General features: G+C 41.8%; 1 pseudogene; it reads right to left on the bottom strand.

The window, feature by feature from the left end:
- Positions 1–12,420: 12,420 nt before the first annotated feature.
- The window catches only part of LOC103088507 (protein-tyrosine sulfotransferase 2-like), a 1,338-nt pseudogene continuing 705 nt past the window's right edge, over positions 12,421–13,053 (bottom strand).

Raw genomic sequence — 13,053 nt, 5'->3', positions numbered from 1 at the left:
AAAAAAAAAAAAAAAAGAAATGTCACAAGACGATGATCAACCCCAGCTTCTTTGTTCTTCCCCTTTAAGAAACCCCTAGGACTACCCTGGTGGCGTAGTGGTTAAGAATCGGCCTGCCAATGCAGGGGACACAGGTTCGTAGCCTTGGTCCAGGAAGATCCCACGTGCCGCAGAGCAACTAAGCCCGTGCGCCACAATGACTGAGCCTGCGCTCTAGAGCCCGCGAGCCACAATTACTGAAGCCCACGTGCCGCAGTTATAATGAAGCCCGCACGCCTAGAGCCTGTGCTCCGCAGCAAGAGAAGGCCACGCATTGCAACGAAGAGTAGCCCCCGCTCGATGCAACCAGAGGAAACCTGCGCACAGCAACAAAGACCCAACGCAGCCAAAAATAAATAAATAAATAAATAAATAAATAAATTTATATATATTAGAAAAAAGAAAGAAACCCCTAACTCAGAGACAAGCTGGAGTTTGATCTGAGGCTGTCTCCCACTCCCCTTGCTTGTCGCCCTGCAATAGAACCTTAGTTTGTTGCAAAAAAAAGAAAAAAAAAAGTGCTCCTTGAACAGATGATGGCACAATTAATTTTGGTTTTTGAAATTTTTACTTATATATTTATTAAAAATTTGAGTATTTCTTGGTGTGTAGAGATTATAAGAGCATGTGCATCAAAATCCGCTGTGAAGTTTTATTTTATTATGAAATATTACAGACATAGAGTACAAATATAAAGGACACTTGTGTACCTCCTACTCAGCTTAAGAAATAAAATATTAAAACCCTCTAGGGACTTCCCTGGTGGTCCAGTGGGTAAGACTCTGTGCTCCCAATGCAGGGGATCCAGGTTCGAACCCGGGTCAGGGAATTAGATTCCACATGCTGCAACTAAGAGTCTGCATGCCACAACTAAAAGATCCCACATGCCGCAACTAAAAAGACCCCACATGCCGCAACTAAGACCCAGCACAGCCTAAATAAATAAATAAATATTTTAAAATAAAAAATAAAACCCCCTGAGTGCTCTTCCCTATTCTTAGTCCCTCTCACTCTACAAAAGACAGCCTCTATCCTGAAATGATTATCATTGCCATGTACATCTTTATATTTTTATAACGTGCATATACGTCTTTAAAGAATAATTGTCATTGCTTTAAGTTGTAAATGATTTATATAAATAAAATCATTTTCTTGTATTTATCTACTTTTTTTTTGCTTTTTATTACGTTTTTGAGATTTATTCAAGTTGGTTCATGTAGCTATACTTCACCCCACTTACCTGTATTTTTTTAAATCCTAGCATCCCCAAACTAAGTTATAGTGATAGAAATCAGAAGAATGTTTGCCTCTGATAGGCTGGAGCAGATTGGACTGGACACAAGGGAATATGAGATGATGGAGATGTCCTATATCTTGTTTTGGGTGGTAGTTACTGGGTTTATATAGTTGTCAAATTCACTGAACTGAACACTTTAAGATCTGTGCGTTTCATTGTAAGCAAATTTCATCTCCACAAAAACATTAAAAACAAGCGAGCAAAAACAATTTTAAAAAAGCCTTTAGCCTTGGGGATTATAATTCAGTAGGTCTGTTGTGGGGATCACCATGTGTATTTTCTTTATAAAGTTCTAGGTATAATTCTGAAGGGCACCCCCAGTTGCGGACAACTGCCCTAGAATGCCACAAAATTGGGGTAGGAATTAGGAAGAAGAGTCATCTGTCAAAGACCTAGAAACCTCTCATGGTATTCTTCTGTCCTTCCTAAACCCATTATAGTAAAGATGGAGTTGCATATTTTATAAGAGTAGAGATAGCAGTGTTTGACCCTGAATCAAGCACTGATGGCAGCTAGGCCTGACTGCAATAAAGCTAATATGTTTACAACTTAGTAATGGACACGTTAATTGGATTTAATTCTTTCTCACATATCCATGAAGGCACAACCAGAAACATATCTGTCTTGCACATCTAGGAGGTATGCTTCCCCAAATGACCTAATCTCCTTCCCATCACCTTCTTTATCTTTTACCTTTGTTCTCCTATCTTAAGTTCTTTTCACAGTCAAGTCAAGGAAAGTTCACTTTCAATGTATGATCTGATTTTTCATTTTTAAATTCTTTAAAAAATTTTTTTTAATTTTGTTTATTTATTTTTGGCTGTGTCGTGTCTTCGTTGCCGTGCGTGGGCTTTCTCTAGTTGCAGTGAGCAGGGGCTACTCTTCGTTGCGGTGTGCGGGCTTCTCATTGCGATGGCTTCTCGTTGTGGAGCACGGGCTCTAGAGCGCAGGCTCAGTAGTTGTGGTGCATGGGCTAAGTTGCTTCGCGGCATGTGGGATCCTCCCAGACCAGGGATAAAACCTGTGTCCCCTGCATTGGCAGGTGGATTCTTAACCACTGCGCCACCAGGGAAGCCCACGATTTGATTTTTTTAAAACCTGATTTGTCAATGACATTTTGAGAAGTTGTTTTGTGTAGAGCACCGTTTTAAAGATAATGGGTCTGCCTCCAATAAGTTCAGGGAGAGGTACCTGCCTAATGATGCCTATTGGAGGACTTTTTTTTTTTTTTAGTATTTTTAGCCATATTTCTGATGGATACACACATGCATATTTCTGATGGTTACAAAAGCATGCACATATGTATATGCCACTGTATTTTTAATTTTTTCTTCCAGTTTTATTGAGATATAATTGATGTACAGCATTGTATAAGTTTAAGGTGTACAGCACAATGATTTGACTTACATATTACCACAATGAATTTAGTAAATATCCGTCATCTCATACTGATACAAAATTAAGGAAATAGAAGAAAAAAAATGTTTCCTTCTGATGAGAACCCTTAGGATTTACTCTCTTAACACCTTTCATATATAATATACAGCAGTGTTAATTATATTTATCGTGATGTACATTATGTTGTAAGGATTTTTTAAAATTCAACCTAAGGGCTTCCCTGGTGGTGCAGTGGTTGAGAGTCCGCCTGCCGATGCAGGGGACACGGGTTCATGCCCCGGTCCGGGAAGATCCCACATGCCGCGGAGCAGTTGGGCCCGTGAGCCATGGCCGCTGAGCCTGCGCGTCCGGAGCCTGTGCTCTGCAACGGGAGAGGCCACAACAGTGAGAGGCCCGCGTACCGAAAAAAAAAAACATTCAACCTAAGTTGGATGTACTCTCTTCCTGGAGAGGACCCTAGTGTGGCATTCCTTATGTGCATTTCAGCACAGTGTCCTGGCCAGTGGTCTTGTGCCTCCTATCTCCCATGTCCTCACTTCATTATTGAAAACCCTCATCAAATTTCAGCTCTCCCGTACTAGGTGAATGTGAAGATTCTCACTTTCCTCAAAAACAGCTGCCAAAGAACAATTGATTAAATTGGAGTCTATTTATATTTCTATTGTAGAAAACAAACTTTTTTTCTCATTAAGAAAGCAATGCATGCTTGCATCAATTAGGAGTGTATAATTGCAAACAGCATAACACAAATTTGGTAACTTAATAGAAAAAGAACTTATCAGAACTATATCAGAGTTGTTCATAGAATCAAAGGAAGAACTGAAGACATGGGTATCTGAAAAGATAGCAGCAAGGGCAGCCCCCAGAACCTGGAACTAAATGACCAATCCTTTCAAGGGCTGCCTTTCAACAAATATTCACTGAACTCCAGCTACACACCTGGCACCACCCTGGGTCCAATACAGTCAAACACGATGCTTGCCCTTCAGGAGAGGTAAAGGAGGAGAGCCAAGCAAGGCTTTGCCAAAGAAGAAACGCTTGAAACAGGTCTTAAATTAGAGTTTGCTGGGTGGATCAGGGAGAAAATAGCATGGATAAATGTACAAAGATACCAAAAATGATGAATGGCATATAGGGGGAGGGACAGTAGTTAGGGAGACAGGGAAGGATACTGGAGGACTCTATGTCCAGTCCCCAAAACTGAAGGGGAAACCTGTGGGGTATGGAGGTTGGGGGTCAGGAGAAGGGGGAGGAACTCAGTCTTGATTGTACCTGGACAGTAATGACTGATGGAAATGCCTCTATCTGAAGCTTCAGTTACACCCAAATCATATAAGAATGTAAATTTAAAGTCAGAGGAAGTTGGCCTGAGACTAGCTGGGTGGTGTAATGCTTCCAAACAGGTCAAAAGACCCAGAAGTCTGATATAAGTTTGGTGAACAAGAATCAAAGAATAAAAAAACCTGGACAACAAGAACAAGAATGTTCTGAGTGAACACCAGAGACAGGAGCTTAATGCTCACAGATAGACCATGTGTGAGTGAACCAGCTCCGTTTTAGAGCTAGGGATGTTGCAGACATCGTTATGTCATGAAACACTTAGATTTAATCATAGGTGATTAGGAAGAAGAGAGGGGAAATGGAGATGCTCACCATTATTTTGAGTATTTACTAATGCCAGGCATTGTGCTAGGAATTTTGCACACATTATATAATGTAACCTTCAAAATAATCTTATGAGCTAGATACTATTATTTATCTCTCTTTTGTAGGGGAGGAAACTAAAAGACAGAAATGCCAAGTAGCTAGCAAGCTACGGAACCAGGGTTTGCTGGCTCTTTCTGACTTACCATGATATGACTTTATTTATTTATTTAAAAAAAATTTATTTGGTTGTGCTGGTATTAGTTGCGGCAGGCGGGCCTCCTTAGTTGCAGCACACGAGCTCCTTAGTTGTGGCATGCAAACTCTTAGTTGCAGCGTGCAAGTGGGATCTAGTTCCCTGACCAGGGAAGTCCCACAATGATGTGACTTTAATCAGCAAAAGAACATAATCAGTTTGGAAATTTAGAAAGATCTGTCTGGGGGACTTCCCTGGTGGTCCAGTGGGTAAGACTCCACGCTCCCAATGCAAGGGGCCCAGATTCCATCCCTGGTCAGGGAACTAGATCCCGCATGCATGCCACAACTAAGAAGTTGTCACACCTAAGACCCATCATAGCCTAAATAAATTAATTTTTTTTTTTTTAAAAGAAAGATCTGTCTGGTGACAGCATGAAAGGAATTCAAGAGAGTAAGTGTATGGCAGTGGCAAGGAGGTAAGCAGAGCCAGTATGAATGATGAGTGAAGGCAGGGAGACTAATTAGGAGACTGTTGTGATGTTCTGGAAAAGAGATGTTTAGGATCTAAGCCAGGGTGATTGCAGAAGGTTTGAAAAATAGAGTACAAATTAGAAGAAGGAAAAAAAAGGGAATAGAGTTATCAGAACTTGGTGACCTCAATCTTAGCTCTGGGGACAGGCCATGGAAGGGGGACTAGCTCTGTGCTCAGTTGTGTGTAAGGAATCAAGTGTTGGGAATCAGAGTCTGTGGCGATTTGGGCCAACTATTTTGAGTGAAAGAGACTTCTCATTTTGTTGCCAACCCTCATACATACAGAGTCATACAGGAAATGCACACGGAGGTTGTGGGGAACAGCTATTGAGGTTGTGGGAGGAGAACTAAGGGTGACACGTCCTTGGGCACAGGTCCAGATACACACTATGCTGAGCCTCCAGTGTCTTCCTGTTTACCCACGGTAGAGGTTACAGAGGTAGTTATGGCAGTGGTAGCAGACCCTTAGCTTCAAGAGTGGGTATTTGAGCTTTAGCCCTGCAGGTTTCATTGGAAATTCAGTGGTCAGGATCCCTCCATGGCTGACCAAGCAACCCATAAAGAGCAAATGGAACAGGCTCTCTGGTTTCTTTGAGGCCATTGTTCTTAGGCCTGAGTAAACCTCTGGGGATATTGGATGTATCATGAGTAAAGAAACTCTTGGAAGAAAATAAACTGTCTCTTAACCACTAAATGGAAGCTCCAGTATTCAATTAAAATACTGGGAAAAAAATGTGTCCAGTGTAGTGGAGCATCAATAAAAGGTTATATTTTAGGCAGAGACAACAGCATGCACAAAGTTCAGGGTTCAGGGTTCAGGGTTCAGCACGTACTGATTTGAAACTAATTACACTAATGATATCCTGCTACTTACACAAGCAAGTTGCTCCTCCTCTTCTATTGTTTATCCTAGTCAATGAATGAAGTGTAAAATTGGAGGAGTGACAACAGAAAACAAATTTAAAACTTAAGAGGGATGATCATTTGAAGTCTTGTAAGACATGTTAAAATGTCTTTGTTCACTGTTATCCATTGATTCTGGAAAATTCTGAACTCTATTTCATTCTATTCTCTGCTTCTGAACCAGATTTTTTTAAAAAGGATTTTAAAAAAATATATATTCTAAATACAAGTTCTCTCTTTAAATGTTTTCCAAATATTTTCTCTCAGTGTGGCTTGTCTTTCATTTTCTTAACAGTGTTTTTAAAGAGCAATCTTTTTAATTTTTTTTAAGTTCAATTTTATATATATTTTTCTTTTATAGGTTTTTATGCTTTTTATGTCCTATGTAAGAAATCTTTTCCCAAGCCAACTTTTCTTTTGGAAGAACTTAGGTTTAGGTCTATGCTCCACTTCAAGTTAATTTTTTTTTTTTTTTTTTTTTTATGATATGAGGTAAGGATGAAGCTTTATTTTTTGCTTATGGATACCCAACAGTTCCAGCACCAGTTGTTGAAAAGACTGTCATTTTCTATTGAATTACCGTGGAATACTGACCATATACATATTGGTCTATTCCTGATCTGTTGAATCTCTTCTACTGATCTGTACATCTATCCTTATGGCAATATCACGCTCTCTTGATTACGGTAGCTTTATAGTAAATTTCAAAATCAGGTCTCATGAGTCCTTCCAACTTTGTTTTTCTCTTCCAAGATGGTTTTGGCTATTCTGGATCCTTTGCATTTCTATACAAATTTTAGAACTTGCTTGTCAGTTGCTACAAAAAGTCTGCTGAGATTTTGTTTGGTATAACATTGAATCTATAGATCAATTTAGTGAGAATTAAATCTAAATAATGTTGCTAATTCATAAGCACAGTATATCTCTCTATTTACTTAGATAATCTTCAATTTCTTCCATTTCTCTTAGAACAATTTTATAACTTTCAGTGTACAGATCTTGCACATATTTTGTTAAATGTATTCCTAAGTATTTCATGATTTCTTTATTGTAAATGATATTAAATTTTTTTTAATTTATTTATTTTATTTTTATTTATTTTTGGCTGCGTTGGGTCTTTGTTGCTGCGCGTGGGCTCTCTCTAGTTGCGATGAGCGGGGGCTACTCTTCGCTGCAGTGCGTGGGCTTCTCATTGCGGTGGCTTCTCTTGTTTCAGAGTACGGGCTCTAGGCGTGGGCTTCAGTAGTTGTGGTGCACAGGCTTAGTTGCTCCGTGGCATGTGGGATCTTCCCAGACCAGGGCTCGAACTCGTGTCCCCTGCATTGGCAGGTGGTTTCCTAACTACTGTGCCGCCAGGGAAGCCCAATATCTAAAATTTTTAATTTCCCATTGTTCATTGATAATTAGAAATACAACTAATTTTTGTGTATTGACCTTATATTCTGAGAGCTTATTGAAATCACATATAGAACTAGTACTTTTTTGTAGATTCCTTAGGATTTTCTGTATAGATGATTATGTCACTCACAGATCACTTTTTATGTTAAATTCTAACTGGGAGTTCCCAGATGGATACTAATACAATAGTGGTATACACTCAAACTCCAAATCTAAGTGAGGTCAGGTCAAGCTAGTAGTTACAAATTCAAAAAGAATACTTCCTTTTTACTTTCCAGATTCCCAGGCCAAGATAGACAAGATTTCTTGTCCTTTTACTATGCCAGAGGAGTTTTTCTTACTTCACCTGTCACTTAGAGTAGCCTTTGAAAGTCTCGACTTGGTTAATGGGACGAAATTCCAGCTCCTTACCTCATGAGATGTCAAATCCTTGTTAGAAACCTAAGCTCTGGGACTCCCCTGGTGGTGCAGTGATTAAGAATCCGCCTGCCAATGTGGGGGACACGGGTTTGAGCCCTTGTCCGGGAAGATCCCACGTGCCACGGAGCAACTAAGCCTGTGCACCACAACTACTGAACCTGTGCTCCAGAGCCCGTGAGCCACAACTACTGAGCCCATGTGCCACAACTACTGAAGTCCGTGTGCCTAGAGCCCTTGCTCTGCAACAAGAGAAGATACCATAATGAGAAGCCCGTACACCATAACGAAGAGTAACCCCTGCTGGCTGCAACGAGAGAAAGCGCTTGCACAGCAAAGAAGACCCAACACAGCCAAAAATAAAAATAAATTAATTAGAGTCAAGATGGCGGTGTGGGAAGACACGGAGTTAGCGTCTCCCTACAACTAGGGCACCTGCCAGCCGCTGGTGGGGAACTCTTACCCCCAAGGAGACGGGAGGAACCCCTGAGTGAACCGGTAGGATGTAGGGGGACCGAGGGGGGGAGGCCAGACAAGATTGGTGCACCTGAGGCCGGGGAGATCAGAAGAGGCAGCTGGGAGGGACTCTCTGGGGACAGTGGGAGAGGGGTGGAGGGTGACCACCTGGCCCACTCAGACTGGAGCGCTTGCTGAACTCCCAAGCTGGTTCCCCACTCCAAAGCCCCATCCAGGCTGAGTGGGTCTGGGGACATAGGAGGGAGGCCAGTGAGATGGGGAGTGGCAGGCGGGAGGAGCAGGAGAGGAGTGGAGGGCGATTGCCCCGCCCACTCGAGCACAGGGAACCTGCTGAGCTCCCAGGCCAGTCCCCTGCCCTCCAAGGCCCTCCCTTCCCCCCCCAACCCCCTGCCTGCATTTTTCCTGGGGGCACAGGAGGAAGGCCTGGAAGATCAGGAGAGGCAGGCAGGAGTGGCCCCCCCCAGACCCCAGATCGGAGGAGCAGGAGAGGAGAGGAGGGCGTTTGCCCCGCCCACTCGAGCCCAGGAAGCCTGCTGGGCTCCCAGGTGAGGTCCCCTGCCCTCTGAGACCAGGTGTGGGGGGCACGCCTGGGCCCCTTCTGTTCCTTGAGCCTAAGCCCCACCCCACACATCCCCCAGGGCCTTTTCCAGCCCTGTGGATCCTGAGCATTGACCCTGCCCACCACCTAAACCTCGCCCTTGCTTAGGCCCCACCCTCCACAGCCAAGGCCTTCCCCCCCAGCTTTTTTTTTTCTTTTCCCTCCTCCTCTTTTTTACTATTGTGGTACTGATGTACTTTCTGGTTGTTGAGTCATCTATATTTTTAATTTTACATTCTTTCTAACACGGCTGTTTAGTTTCCTAGTCTAATTTTATTTTTTCATTTAATTTAATTTATTTTTTTGCTGTCCCTCGTGGCTTGTGGGATCTTGATTTGAGAGCTCAGGGTCAGGCAGAAGCTCCTCCAGTTGCAGCTCCGAGTATGAACCACTGGACTAACAGAGAACCTCAGACCCCAGGGAATATTCATTGGAGTGAGGTCTCATAGAGTTCCTCATCTCAACACCAAGATCCAGCTCTACCCAATAGCTTACAAACTCCAGTGTTGGAAGCCTCAGGCCAAACAACCAGTAAAACAGGAACACAATCCCACTAATTAAAAAAAAAATGAGATAGCAAAAAAATATGTCACAGATGAAGGAGCAAGGTAAAAACCTACAAGACCAAATAAATGAAGAGGAAATAGGCAATCTACCTGAAAAAGCATTCAGAGTAATGATAGTGAAGATGATCCAGAATCTTGGAAATAGAATGGAAGCATGGATTGAGAAAATACAAGAAATGTTTAACAAAGATCTAGAAGAACTAAAGAACACACAAACAGAGATGAACAACACAATAACTGAAATGGAAAATACACCAGAAGGAATCAATAACAGAATAATGGAGGCAGAAGAATGAATAAGTGAGCTGGAAGACGAAATGGTGGAAATAACAGCTGAGGACCAGAATAAAGAAAAAAGAATGAAAAGAATTGAAGACAATCTCAGAGACCTCTGGGACAACACTAAATACACCAACATTCGAATTATAGGGGTCCCAGAAGAAGAAGAGAGAAAGAAGGGGTTTGAGAAAATATTTGAAGAGATTATAGTGGAAAACTTCCCTAACATGGAAAAGGAAATAGTCACCCAAGTCCAGGAAGCACAGAGAGTCCCATACAAGATAAACCCTAGGAAAAACACACCATGACACATATTAATCAAACTAACAAAAATTAAATTCAAAGGAAAAATATTAAAAGCAACAAGGGAAAAACAAAAAATAACATACAAAGGAATCCCCATAAGGTTATCAGCTGATTTTTGAGCAGAACCTCTGCAGGCCAGAAGGGAGTGGCAGGATATACTTAAAGTGATGAAAGAGAAAAACCTACAACCAAGATTAATCTACCCAGCAAGGATCTCCTTCAGGTTCAAAGGAGAAGTCAAAAGCTTTTCAGACAAACAAAAGCTAAGAGAATTCAGCGCCACCAAACCAGCTTTACAACAAATGCTAAAGAAACTTCTCTAAGTGGGAAACACAAGAGAAGAAAAAGACCCACAAAAACACACACAAAACAATTAAGAAAATGGTAATAGGAACATACATATCCATAATTACCTTGAATGTAAATGGATTAAATGCCCCAACCAAAAGACACAGACTGGCTGAATGGATACAAAAACAAGACCCATATATATGCTGTCTACAAGAGACCCACTTCAGACTTAGGGACACATACAGACTGAAAGTGAAGGGTTGGAAAAAGATATTTCATGCAAATGGAAATCAAAAGAAAGCTAGAGGGCTTCCCTGGTGGCGCAGTGGTTGAGAGTCTGCCTGCCGATGCAGGGGACATGGGTTCGTGCCCCAGACCAGGAAGATCCCACATGCCGCGGAGTCGCTGGGCACGTGAGCCATGGTCGCTGAGCCTGCGCATCCGGAGCCTGTGCTCCACAATGGGAGAGGCCACCGCAGTGAGAGGCCCATGTACCACAAAAAAAAAAAAAAAAAAAAAAGCTGGACTAGCAATACTTGTATCAGATAAAATAGACTTGAAAATAAAGACTTATCTCCTTACAAGAGATAAGGAGGGACACTACATGATGATCAAAGGATCAATCCAAAGAGAAGATATAACAATTATAAATGTTTATGCACCCAACATAGGAGCACCTCAATATATAAGGCAAATGCTAACAACCATGAAATGAGAAATCAACAGTAACACAATAACAGTAGGGGAATTTTAACTCCCCACTTACACCAACGGACAGATCATCCAAACAGAAAATAAATAAGGAAACGCATGCCTTCAATGACACAATAGACCAGATAGAGCTAATTGATATTTATAGAACAGTCCACCCAAAAGTGGCAGACTACACTTTCTTCTCATGTGCACATAGAACATTCTCCAGGATAGATCACATCTTGGGTCACAAATCAAGTCTTGGAAAATTTAAGAAAATTGAAATTGTATCAAGCATCTTTTCTGACTACAATGCTATGAGATTGGAAATCAGTTCCAGGAAAAAAACTGTAAAAAGCACAAACACATGGAGGCTAAACAGTGCACTACTAAATAACCAAGAGATCACTGAAGAAATTAAAAACTACATAGAAACAAATGACAATGAAAACACGACGACCCAAAACCTTTGGGATGTAGCAAAAGCAATTCTAAGAGGGAAGTTTATAGCAATTCAATCTCACCTTAAGAAACAAGAAGAATCTCAAATAAACCATCTAACCCTACACTTAAAACAACTAGAGAAAGAAGAACAAAGAAAACACAAAGTCAACAGACGGAAAGAAATCATAAAGATCAGAGCAGAAATAAATGAAATAGAAACAAAGAAAACAATAGCAAAGATCAATAAAACTAAAAGCTAGGTCTTCAAGAAGATAAACAAAATTGATAAACCCTTAGCCAGACTCATCAAGAAAAAAAGGGAGAGGATGCAAATCAATAAAATTAGAAATGAAAAAGGAGAAATCACAACTGACACTGCAGAAATACAAAGGATTATAAGAGACTACTACAAACAATAATATAAAAATAAAATGGACAATCACGAAGAAATGGACAAATTCTTGGAAAGGTACAATTTTCCAAGACTGAACGAGGAAGATTTAGAAAATATAAGCAGACCTATCACAAGTAACAAAATTGAAACCATAATTTAAAACCTTCCAACAAACAAGAGTCCAGGACCAGATGGCTTCACGGGTGAATTCTATCAAACATTTAGAGAAGAGCTAACACCAATCCTCAAACTCTTCCAAAAACTTCAGAGGGATAAACACTTCCAAATTCATTCTACAAAGCCACTATCACCCTGATACCAAAACCAGAAAAAGATATCACACAAAAAAGAAAATTATGGACCAATATCACTGATGAACATAGATGAACATAGATGTATATGCAAACATATACAAATACATTCCTCATGAGCAGTTCTGTTTTGGCAATTAATAGCAAGCAATATGCTTGGATTAGAGGTCCAATTTCCACTCGAATGCAAAGTTTCTTCTCTTCTGGCAACAAAGCCATTTGCAAAGACCTGGAAATCATGAGCTTCCTAGGTGGGAAGAGGTGCTATTCTGGTTCGCCTGAAGACAGCCTTTCAGATTGGCCTTTCAGCCTTTCAGATCGTCCCCTTTCAAGACCTGGTGTGTGTTGTTGATGACGATGGAGTTGGGCCTGCCGTAGTTGGGCCTGCCGTAGTTGGGCGGGTTTGCATAGGAGTCATAGACGAGCTGAGCCAGCATAGGGGCGATCTGAGCCATGTCCCTCAACACATCCCCAGGGATGTGGCCAGTCCACTTGGAGAGAGCTTCCAGGTTCATGGGCTTGATGACCTGGGCTGTGGATCCCTCGATTTTGAACAGGGAGACACCGCAAGGCTTGCTGATGAGGTCCTCATGGTGCAGGATAGCATCGCTCCAGGTGATGCCGAGGAAGTCGAGGATGAGTTTGAGGGAGCGCCGGGGGTGCAGCACCAGCTGCTTGTAGTACACGGGCAGGCACTTGTCCTTGCCCACCTCCATGCACTGGGCGTACATCACCTCAACGGCCTTGTTCCCCTTGTTGAGGCAGTTGCGGTAGCTGCTGAGGTCGAAGCCGGCGTCGGTGACCTTGCAGGTGATCATGGAGTGCACGGAGGCCCGGCTGTCCCGCACCATCAGCAGGGACCTGGAGTT

This window comes from Lipotes vexillifer, unplaced genomic scaffold, assembly GCF_000442215.2.
Source record: "Lipotes vexillifer unplaced genomic scaffold, Lipotes_vexillifer_v1.1 scaffold1747, whole genome shotgun sequence".
Taxonomy (NCBI): domain Eukaryota; kingdom Metazoa; phylum Chordata; class Mammalia; order Artiodactyla; family Lipotidae; genus Lipotes; species Lipotes vexillifer.
Note: the sequence above shows the minus strand (reverse complement) of the source record. Positions and strands in the feature narration are given on the sequence as shown.